Here is a 12382-nt window from a genome sequence, read left to right as displayed (position 1 = left end):
GGCGTGAAGTCATACATGCAGATAGAACACACACACACACACACACACACACACACACACTAAATAAATCTAAAAAAATTTCCCATACAACATGTTTCTGGTCTATAAGTTTTGCTACTTGACAGTCTTATCGCCATTAACAACTTGCCTCTAACTACTTGGAGCCATTCTTCACTGGCTGGTCATTATTGCCATCACTCTAGCAACACAAACTAAGTCTACAGGCAAAATTCTAGTACTGAATTGTTGGAGTTACTGTATTATTCACAATAGCCAGGAAACAGAATCAGCTGAGATGGCCATCAGCACATGAACAGGCACATAAAATGCAATGCATATACACAATGAGACTTCATGCACTTACAAAGAGAAATTAAAGCATGACATTAGGAAGAAAGTGGATAGAAGTAGAAATCATTATATTGAGTGAAATAAACTGTAGCATGAATTGTTAGAAGGTCATATAAATAAAAATAAACCTGGAGCCAGGTACTGGGTGAATGCTGGGAGATCAGAGAAGCCGAACAAGCCACAGCTTCCTCACCTCGCCAATTCCTCAGCTGTCCTGTTTCCTCAGACTGGAAGCTTCTGTGTCCTCATCCAAGTGGATCTCAGCTGAACTACTGCTCAAAAGCCTAAAAGCTTAACCAGGCCTAGTTCCTGGTCTTCAGGAACTAAATACCTTTCTGCCTCCTGCCATTACTTCCTGGGATTAAAGGCGTGAGTCACCATGCCTGACTGTTTCCAGTGTGACCTTGAACTCACAGAGATCCGGATGGATTTCTGCCTCCCAAGTAACAGGATTAAAGGTGTGAGTGCCACCATTTTCTGGCCTCTGTATCTAGTGGCTGTTCTGTCCTCTGACCCCAGGTAAGTTTATTAAGGGTGCACAATATTTTGGGGAACACAATATCACCACAAATGAAAAACCAAATGAAGAAAGACAAATACTATATGTTTGTCTTGTATGCAGAATCTATAAAAAGTTTTGTGTGTGTGTGTATGTGTATTTATATGACTATGTAGGCAGGTTACAGAACTAAAATACAGGATAATGAGAGGGAAGGAGGAGATCTTTAGGGAAAGGGGTAAAAGAATATATGTAACATGAAAGCAGATAGAGGGGTGGGGACACCCATCTAGGGGAAGGAAAGAATCCAGTTAGAGGGAGGTAGAACTATGAGGGAGCCGGAGTGAATGAGAACAAAGTGTATTGATACATATGTATGAAGACACCATAATGAAGCCCATTGTTTTATATGCTAAATTTTTTTTTTTTTTTTTTTTTTTTACATTGTAGCACTTGAGGCTATAATTCCAAGTGCCTACTGGGGCCAGGGTAACTTAATGTTTCTAAGTAGGAGAGGTAGAAACAATGGCTGAGTAGAGAATGTGAGCTCAAGCTATAGGCATTCAAATTCAAACTTTGTAAGACACTGTGGGACAAAGAAAAGTTACTGTCCATTCAAATAATCTAATATGCGTCATGACTGCAACCACCATTTTGGCTTGTGTAGCTGCTACTTTTCTGGCTGTTGTTATAAAGTACCTGACAGATGCTATGGAAGGGAGCAAGGGTCTACTTAGATTATAGTTAGAGAGGATAGTCCACCACGGCAGGGAAGGCATGGCTTGCAGCAGAAGCATGAGACCAGTGGTCACAACGAATTTGCAGTCCAGAAACTGAGAGTAGACAGGAAGTGGAGCTAGCCTATAAAGTCCCAAGGCCCGCCCCCAGTGAACTACTTCCTCCAGTGAGATTCTACCTCCCAAAGCATCCCAAACATTTCCACCAATGGGGGTAGGTGTGGGGGTAGGGGGACGGCGGTTATACACCAAGGTTCATACGCACGAGTTTATGGTGAAGGGTCACATTCAAACCCCAACAGCTGGCGTTTCTGACTTGCAGGACTCTTCCTGAGCAGCCATTGACTTCTCAGCTGGTAGAGTAACAGCCTCCTCTTGGGTGTTGGGAACAGAACCAGGCTCTTCTGCAAGAGCAGTAAATGCTTTTAACCCCCGAGCCACCTCTCCAGCCTCCCGCAAGATCGTGTTAAAATCACTTTATTATTCCTCTCCCTTTGGTTGTCAGACTTAACCTCCCTTTCAAATCATCAGGCAAAACATCTTCTGATGAACATCAGAGTAAACACTTACAAACAATTTTAATGCTCACTAAGAATTAATCAAAAAATGGTTACCTAATAAAATTAGCAGGAGGATCAAAAGATAACGCAGATGGAAATTATTAAATAATGCCCCCAGCTCTTTAAAAATTCCAGACATTGCCTCTGACATTGTTTAGTTTTCTAGAAACAATAAACATCCATCAGGCAATGCATGCCTTTAATCCCAGCACTCAGGTGGCAGAGCCAGGCAGACCTCTGTGAGTTCGAGGCCATCCTGGTCTACAGAGGGAATTCCAGGACAGCCAGGACTGTTATACAGAGAATCCTGTCTCAGGAAAACAAAACAAAAAAATCCATCAGACCTATGTGGGTATGCATACATGTGAAAAAAGAAAATTCTGGAAGACAGTGGGATTCTAGATTTTGTTTCCTTTTTTTCAAAGTGTGTGTGTGTGTGTGTGTGTGTGTGTGTGTGTGTGTGTGTGTTGCATGTGCATATGTGCACTTGTGTGTGGAGAACAGAGGTCAAACTCAGGTGTCTTTCCTCAGATGCTCTCTCTCTCTCTCTCTCTCTCTCTCTCTCTCTCTCTCTCTCTCTTTTTCTCGGTAGTAGGTGTCTTAGAGTTTCTATTGCTGTGAAGAGACACCATGATCACAGCAACTCTTATAAAGGAAAATATTTCACTGGGGCTGGCTTACAGTTCAGAGGTGTAGTCCATTATCATCATGGTGGGAAACATGCCACAGCACGCAGGCAGACATGGCGCAGGGGAAGGAGCTGAGAGTTCTACATCTGGATCCATAGGCAGCAGAAGGAGATTGTTGCACTAGGTCTAGCTTGAGCATGTATAAGACCACAAAGCCCACCCCCACAGTGACACACTTCCTCCAACAAGGCCACACCTCTTAATAGTGCCCTCCCTATGAGCCAAACATTCATGCACATGATTCTGTGGGGGCCATTCCTATTCAAACCACCATATAAGATCTCCCACTGGCTTGGAATAGGCTAAGTTAGTCCACCTGTCACTCACTCCCAGGGCTGAGATTACAAGTACACATAGCCAAGCAAGACTTATTTATTTATTTATTTATTTATTTATTTATTTATTTATTTGAGACAGGTTTTCCTTCTGTTCCCACCTCCTAAGTGCTGGGAATCATAGATGTGCTCCACCATTCTGGGCTTTCTTTTCTTTTTAATTGAAGTATTATTTTCATTTTAAAAGGGTGTTGGAAGCTAGGCATTGTGGTACCAGCCATGCATGGTACATAGCTACAATCTTTAAACAAAATATTTAGCTACATTTTTTTATTTATATGCATGGAAGGATGTGCACACACCTGGGGGTAAGGGTATCACTAGGGAGGTTGGCTGTCTCCTTCTACCATGTGAGTCCCAGGAATCAAACTAAGTTCCTCAGCCTTGGCAGCAGTACCTTTACCATCTTGATGGCCCCGGGACCTGTAATCTTAACAACGGGGAGACTGTGACAGGATGACTTCAAGTTTAAAGCCAGCTTGGGCTACATAGCAAGACATGGCTGGCCTGGAACTCACTATGTGGACCAAGCTGGCCTTGAACTCACAGAGATCTACCTGCCTCTGCGTCCTGAATGCACCACCATGCCCAGCTTTAAAAAAGTTTTTTTCTTTATTTTTTTCTCCTTAAACAGTCTTACTTTATAACCCAGATTGTCTTGGACTCATTATGTGGTTCAGGCTGACCTGGAATTCAAAACAATCTTCTTACCTTAAGCCCTCATGTACTGGAATTACAAGCATAAGCTAACACACTTACCTAAATTTATATTCTTTTTTTTTCTAAATTTATATTCTTTTATCACTGGCAAAGCTAGACCCAATTTCTGTTATCAATCTAAACAATTTAGCCAAGCTCAGAGCTAGACTGTGTGCACCTGAGTTTATGGCTGTACCTCATCAATATTTGTACCCCAGTGCTTAGCACAGTACAATGGTGTTCACAGGTGCTTGCTATTCTGTGTTTGAACACTCCCATAAGCATAGCTCTAAGTAGATGCAAGGATCTAAATTTTTGGCATGGATATTATTATCATGGGTTTTCATTCATGGTGAGTGCCCACAAAAGGTACCACAGAGAACAATGTACCACAAAGAACAAAGTACCACAGAGAACAATGTACCATTACAAACACCTCACCTTGAAAAGGTGAGTTGCATCTTACCCATAATCAGGTGACAGAAATACCCCAACAATTGCCATCACAAATACATGAATTTCATAATAGAGCTAATGTAATTTTGAAAACCAATTTATATCTAGCCTCCCTTTCAAAATAGGCAAATCTCATCTATTTCTCTATAATGAAATCATATCTGTAAAGAATGGATCATACTTGAAATGTAAAATTCAATTACACTTCAATATTTTTATTTATTCTCTCCGTGTCATTCCATTAAAGGTTTGTGACAGACTTTCTTCGCCTGAAGAAATCACACAGGCTTCCCATGAGGTAGGTGCTTTACAAGGGGCGCATTTCCCCCATACGCCCACCCCTTGGCTTCTTATTGTTCCCAGATCTATTAAGTCCCAAGTTAAAGCAGGTCCACAGCCTGACAGTCAAAGTCTAACCATAAAAAGATAAGATACACAATGAAGAACTACATTATTCCACTAATATGTATCTTCCCAGACTGAAGAAAGCTTGCAGTTTTGGGGTTTGTTTGCTTGCTTTTAGACTTACTTATTGTGTACATATGTGTGTTTTGCCTGCATGTATGTATGCAAGCACCCCATGTGTGCACAGTGTCCTTGGAGTTCAGAAGACGGCATTGGAGCTCCTGAAACTAGCGTTATGGATGATTGTGAGCTACCATATAGGTGCAAGGAAACTGAACTTGGATCCTCTGCAAGAACAACAAGTGTCCTTAACCACTGAGCCATCTCTCCAGCAAGTTCACAAGTTTTAACAACCAATGTATCTTTTTGTTGTTGCTGTTGCTGCTGTTGTTGTTGTTCTGGATATTTTGTAAATCACTCTGTAGACCAGGCTGGCCTTGAACTCACAAAGATCTACCTGTCCCTGCCTCCTAAGTACTGGGATCAAAGGCATGAGCCACCACTGCTCAGCTAACAACCAATGTATCTTAACCTGAGGATATGTGTGGGAATGGATCTGAAGAGTGTAGGACCAGAGTGAAGAAAGTATGAAGTTGAAGTAGCCAAATTTATTGACATATGCTCACCTACAGGGATTCTTGATCTGAACGGGCTCTGGGGGTTTGGTTAGTTAGCAGAAATCTGGGCCTGAAGGTGACCTAAACCAGCAGATAGTCCCTCTCCTATACAGCAGAGTCACTCAGCATTCCAAGTATTAATATAACACTTTGTCATGGGGCCTGTCCAGAGCACTGTACAGTGTTTAGCCATAGGGCCAAGACCAGAATGAGCTAACTAACATATCTAGTTGTATGCCTGGGTGCCTTGCCTCCTCTGAATCCTGCCTCATTTGGCAGTACCCTGGCCCTACCTACTAGACACCAGTGACACTTTTCTAGTTATAACATCCAAAAACGGCTTCCGATATTGCCAAGTGCTGCTGGAGGGCGAAATCAGCTCTAGAAGTCAATCACTACTACAGAGGGGAACTTCCAAAGGCTTGGAGATATGGGCTAAAGCACAGGCACTCTCTTCTACCTTTTCCTACACCCACTAGGAGGGTCCCCAAAGCAAAGAGAAATACACCATAAACACTCCCTCTTTGGTGACAAGTCTCTGCAGGCCAGGAATGACAGCAGACTGCAGCCATTGAAATGAGCTTCCTGAGAGCCGGGCGGTGGTGGCCCATGCCTTTAATCCCAGCACTCGGGAGGCAGAGGCAGGCGGATCTCTGTGAGTTTGAGGCCAGCCTGGTCTCCAAAGCGAGTTCCAGGAAAGGCGCAAAAGCTACACAGAGAAACCCTGTCTCGAAAAACCAAAAAAAAAAAAAAAAAAAAAAAAAGAAACGAGCTCCCTGAATGCAGGGAAGATAATGGGATTCTGGGTGGCCTGGAGCAGGTGGCAGCAGCTAGTCAGCAGCGTGTTGCTGAGGTCCCTGTGATTGACAGTGGAGCCGAAGCAGTCATCGGAACAGCAGACCTGCAAAGTCTTTGGCAATACCAACTTGTGCTGCTAGGACAGGAGTCGGGGAGCAGCCTACAGAAGGGCTCGTTCCTTTCTTATTTTCGTGCTCCTGAGAATTGGACTTAGGACCTTATGCATTCTAACACGTGCTCTTCCTCTGAGCCATACTCTCAACCCTTAAAATCCTAACTTTTTTTTTTAAGTAGAGAAGCTTTAGGTCAGGTACCATAATAAAGAATCTTCGTTCTTTAACCAGTTTACAGATTGGAACAAGGCCCAGACCCTGGCATGAAGTCCCTGTGAAGAAGGGTCCCACTGCACAGTCAGCCATTCACAGTAAAATCTTCCGAGCCCCCTCTACAGAAACTGTAGTTCTTTGCTGAATGACTGTGAATCAGAAAGGGGGAAATAAGTGTAGGGAAACTGGAACAGGCTCTGGACTGACACCGAGTCCTAAACACCCGAAATGTACTCGTCAGAACAGGGCTTTGTGGTTTTCAGGTGAGCCACAGGGTTCTGGCATCAGTTTAGCTCAGCTGTTGCCCAGGTCTATGATGTCCAGTTGACACAGGCATGCTCCACAATGGCGGAATCCCTGCGCTGGCTTCTGAACACATCCGGTGAGGGCTGCTGTAGTAAAAAAGGCCAGTTGGAAGCCTTTCAAACTGCTTCTAGCTACCAGGCCAGTAAACTAAATGCAAGACCACTCTCTGGAGATCAAGGCCAGTTTCAAAGACTGGGCTTCATCACAGTGATGATCCCTAAGAAGTTCCCTCTCGACTTGCTTATTTGGCTATGAAGTCACATGGATCTTGAGAATGAAAGCAGGTTGATCGTTGAGATGTGGCTCAGTGGTAGAGCACTTCTGTGGACTGCACAAAGCCATGGGTTCCATCCCTAGAACAAAATGAAAACAAGCAGGGAGGAAATTATGAAGTTGGTGTTCAGTACACTCTCTCCAGATCAAGAAATGAAGACAAGTTAGCCTGAACTAGATCATGTGAGACAAGTCAGCTATCAAGTCTGCCATAAACTTTACTAGCAGGGCTGTTAAGGGCCAGTTCCTTCCAAAGGGAGGTTTTGGTCTCTCCTTCAGATCACAACCTGCAGAGGTGAGTGCTCAAGGTGCAAGAATGAGCTATAAATACCATGTGAACAGTTGCATGCGAAGGTGCGGTAATTGTGAGTGTGGCTTTCTGTTGGTGGAGTGAGGTGGTGTGTAACTGCTCCCCACCCATCATGTGTGCCTGCATGGCTTATCCCTCTTCGGCAGCGTCTTCTGCATGCCTTCTGGCTCAGTTCAGGTGCCCCTCGGTTTCTCCTCTCTAGCGTTTCCCTTCACGTTCTTTATACCCCGTCCCTTTCTAGCAACATCAAGTTCTCTTTTCCTCCCACTCCAATAGATCTTGGTTCACAATTTCATGGTATTGATTAGGACTGTTTGGCTGGGGGAAAAAAGAGAATCTGACTTAGAGTAAATAGGAATTCTATTGCAATAAACTAATAAGGAGTTCTGCGAGACTCAAGAGCAAGTAGTCCAGCGCACCCAAAGTGTTGATCTAGTGACAAGCTCTTCTCCTTAGCCTTCTCTTTCCTGCTTATTCTCCTGCTGAAAAGCATTTTTGGGGAGCTTTCTAGTCCCCATGGCAAAAATCATGGCTGTCTTCTCAAGCTACCAAAGTTACCCATTAGAAGTTTGCCAAAATTTATGTTTGAGGAGGAGGATTAAGTGGTCCTCTTGGTGTGATGGGCAGTGTGTTATCTCATAATATGAAATGGAAAATTAACTGGACTAGTAGGGTTTAATTGGGGGGTGTATGATTTAATTGCTCAAAATAGCCACTACCTGTATGGATGGGGCTGGAGCAATTAGGGGTCCTTGGGGACATGATAGGTGGTCTAAATGTCTCATGGAGTTCCATTTGTCTCTGATTTCCCAACAAGAAAGTGAGATCTGCCAGGCGTTGGTGGCACCTGGCTTTAATCCCAGCACTCAGGAGGCAGAGGCAGGCGGATCTCTGTGAGTTCGAGGCCAGCCCGGTCTCCAAAGCGAGTTCCAGGAAAGGCCCAAAGCTACACAGAGAAACCCTGTCTCAAAAAAACATAAAAAAAAGAAAAGAAAGAAAGAAAGAAAATGAGATCTCCATGGGCAGTGGTGGCTCACTCATCTTTGTATTCTTTTCCCAAGAAACAATATTTGTTAATACATTCCTAACAGTTCTATGGACCTTAACTTACACATTGGGTGCATATAACTATCTGAATTAATACATGCAGACTTACATGTTTAGACACCCCGCCATACCATAAACACCTCAATAAAGATGTTGCAGTACAACACTGCAAAACGGTTCTGGTTTTCTGCCCACATCGATTTTCCTATCATGAAGAGATGGCTCAGTGGTTAAGAGTGCTTATTGCTCTTCCACAGGACATGAGTTTGTGTCTCAGTACCCATGTTGGGCAACTCACAGCCACCTGTAACTCCAACTCCAAGGAATCTGACACCTTTTCTGACTTCTGCACAAATGAAAATACATCTTAAAAAAATCATAATAAGGTGGAAGTAAGCAAGATGGCTCAGCAGGTAAAGGCACACACCACCAAACCTGACAACTTGTGTCCACTCTCTGGAGACCACATGTCGGAAAGACAGAACCACATAGTGGAGAGAACTGACTCTTAGAAGTTGTCCACTGTCCACAAACCCCCAACTCCCCTGCCACACAATACAAATAAATAAGTAAGTAAATAAAATGGGGACCAATTGAAGAGAGCAACTGACATTAGACTCTAGTGTGAGTGCACACGCATGCGTGTACACACACACACACACACACACACACACACACACACACACACACACGAGAGACCAACCCTCATTAATCATTCCATTTACTGAACATCAAGGCACAGTACAGGTAACTGGTTGTTTTTGTTCTCTGGGTCTTAGGCTTTGGCTTGGACGTTTCCAGTTCTGCAGCCATCTGCAGACTTACTGACCTTCTTGAGAAAGTCCTGAAGGAAGGCCTGGCCCCTGGAATGATAACTGCCAGGCTTCAGTAAGAGCACACAGCTCTGCTTTCTTCATAATGCTTATTTTAACTAAGTTTTCTCAGCCTCAAATATCATACCATGCCTGCTTTCTTCTTTTTCTGAGCACTGCCAATCATATTTCCATTTTGAATGTGCAATTGTACCCAGTACCTATTCCAATTGTCTAATAAATTTGAAGCGTGCAAAATCCAATATAATTCTGATTTAATATTCCTTTAGTTTAAGCCTTTCCTGAGTTATTAATTGTTTTCAGGCTCAAAATAGTCCTATCCAATTTTGTCTTTCTTTTTCAATTAAGTTATTCTTACATAAAAAGGCAAGTGTTTTATTATTTATTTTATTTATTTATTTTGAGACAGATTCTCACTGTGTTGCCCTGGATGGCCTGGAATTCACTATGTAGATCAGGTTGGCCTCAAACTTGAAGAGATTTGCTTTTCTCTGCCTCCTGAGTGCTGGGATTAGGGTATGTGCGGCCATGCCTGGTCCTAAAAACAGATTTAAAAAACCCTAACATCTGAACACGGAGTCACGGCCACTGTGAGTTCACGTGTGCGACATCCCTGTCATGTCCAGCAAATACTGTCTCACTATAACCGTTCACTACCTCTCATTCTTTCAACCCCCTACTTCTCCCTCAGGGATCTCTGAACCTTGCGGGGAGAGGGGATATAAAATAGACATTCCATTTACAGCTGAGCCTTCCACAGTACCTTATTCCGTGTTTGCTGACTGGTTGTCAGTTTCTGTGTTAATCACCATCTACTGCAAAAAGAGGTTTCTTTGATGAGGGTTAAGAGGTGAACTAATGTATGGACATAAAAATAAAAACTTAGGGGACTACTTAATGCTGTGGGATGGTCTGTATGTCAAATTGCTCTGATTGGTCAATAAATAAAACACTGATTGGCCAGTGGCCAGGCAGGAAGTAGGTGGGACAAGGAGAGAGGAGAATTCTGGGAAGTGGAAGGCGGAGGCAGAGAGACACTGCCACCTGCCGCCATGACCAGCAGCATGTGAAGACACCGGTAAGCCACCAGCCACGTGGCAAGGTATAGATTTATGGAAATGGATTAATTTAAGCTATAAGAACAGTTAGCAAGAAGCCTGCCACGGCCATACAGTTTGTATGCAATATAAGTCTCTGTGTTTACTTGGTTGGGTCTGAACGGCTGTGGGACTGGCGGGTGACAAAGATTTGACCTGACTGTGGGCAAGGCAGGAACACTCTAGCTACAACTTAACACTATGTCCATTTAGAAGAATAATAGTATTAGGATTTTTGTTTAGATAGGATCTCACAGTGTACCCCTGACTGACCTAGAACTCACTATGTAGACCAGGTTGGCCTTGAACTCACAGAGATCCACCCGCCCCTGCCTCCTCAGTGCTGGGATTAACCTTTCTTCAACCTCTTTACCACTCTATCTGAAAACAAAGATTTTACCCCATTTCCTTCTACAGAACTCTTATTTCCAAATCAGTTCAACACAAACTCGGCAATCTGATATGAAGTCTTGCTACAACTTTAATTCAATCCAATGCATCCTGGCCTTAGCTGGTGTTGTCTTGCACTGCTATGCCAAGCTAAGAAAAGCGATATGCTTATTTTTCACATAGCACATGGTATACTTTCACAGGTCCAAGCTTTGACACACCTTTTTGTGTCCACCTGGACCTCACTTCCCCATTGTCTGTATGAATTCTAAATCTCACCCTCCCCGAGTCTCTCCTGCTGTGACACCTTCTGGTGCTCAACATCTACCACCTATACTATAGTTATTCCACAGTTATTTTATTTCCACATTGGATTCTGAATTCTACTGAGACAAAATACCAGGGCTGGAGAGGTGGCTCGCTTATTAACAGCATTTGCAGCTCTTACAGAGGAGGACCAAAGGTCAGATCCTGGCACTGACATGAGGTGGCTCACAACACTCCCTATCTCTAGTTCCAGGAGATCTGACACCTTTTCTGGCCTCTGTCAGCACCTGCCTGCATAGTGGTGTATACATGCATGCACTTAGGCCCACACACATACACATTTTTAAAAAAATCTTCTGAAGAAGTAAGACAAAACACCACATTTAGTGAGCCCTGGTATGAGCCCTCGGTGTGTGAGTGATTTACATGCACCGTCTAACAGTTAAGATTCTAACTCGATCCTTCCATCAACAGCTTGGGCGAGGGCTCTCCCCATTTAACCTTACCCGAGGTGCAGCTTGGGGAGAATAGGCTAATGATGGCAAAATCCGGCCCCTCCCCGAGCTTAGGTGTGTCTTACTTGTTGTAACCAGTGCGAAGTCCACCAGGTGCTCGGTATTCAATCTGTGCATGTCCCATCAGCATGCTAAAAAATGCATGTAGACCAAGGTTCTGAGAAGGCTTTGATGGAGGGACTGGACGGTAATGAGAGGATGGCCAGACAGATGAGGATGGTTTGAGAATTCCGCTATTGAGTTATGAGGCTTTTTAAAGGAGCGTTCGAAATACATGGTTGCTGAACAGGATTGCATCTATTCTTAACTCTCCAGTTAGTACCTGCCGTCGTCTCTCTGATTTTATTGATCCCTGGGGATCACCTTCATTCTTTTCGGTTCCCACACCGTTTAACGAATTGCTCAACACGGAGTACGTACTTGTTGATTTTTAACGTACGTGTGTTTGCTTGTGTGCAGAGCAACTGGGCAGAGGACGTGGGTGTGGGAGGCAGGGCGCATTCCTTTTCCTCATTCTTCTTCCCTTAAGCAGCTGCAGCCCGCAGGCTTTTCCGTCTAGGCGGGGAGAAGCAGAACCACTGACCCTTTAACAAGTTGTCCCTCACAGAACAGGTGTCTCCCCCGCCTCGCGGAGGAGAGGGATGGCTGGCTGCTTAGTGACATCAGCCGGCGACCAATGAGAAGTCAGGCTGGGGCAGCCTCGCCAATGGCCGGCCAGGGGGCGGGCCCGATTGCCTGGGAGCCGGGCGGGCTAGGCTGGTCTGCGGCCGCGGTGGAGTCTCCGCCGCTCACGCTGCCCGCCGCGACTCCAGCGGCGGCGCCGTTCCCCCGGCTGCGCGGCTCCCCGACGCACGGCTCGGGCGGCTCCCGGT

General features: G+C 44.5%; 1 long non-coding RNA gene across 1 annotated transcript; it reads right to left on the bottom strand.

Annotated features, from left to right (window-relative positions):
* Positions 1–4520: 4520 nt before the first annotated feature.
* Positions 4521–12121, bottom strand: LOC143272320 (uncharacterized). The gene is made up of 2 exons (XR_013049786.1): positions 11576–12121; positions 4521–7131 (listed from the first exon to the last, which is right to left on the bottom strand). It is a non-coding gene; the product is annotated as an uncharacterized LOC143272320 (long non-coding RNA).
* Positions 12122–12382: the final 261 nt, after the last annotated feature.

This window comes from Peromyscus maniculatus, chromosome 3 (assembly GCF_049852395.1).
Source record: "Peromyscus maniculatus bairdii isolate BWxNUB_F1_BW_parent chromosome 3, HU_Pman_BW_mat_3.1, whole genome shotgun sequence".
Classification (NCBI taxonomy): Eukaryota; Metazoa; Chordata; class Mammalia; order Rodentia; family Cricetidae; genus Peromyscus; species Peromyscus maniculatus.
This window is presented reverse-complemented; position numbering and strand designations above follow the sequence as displayed.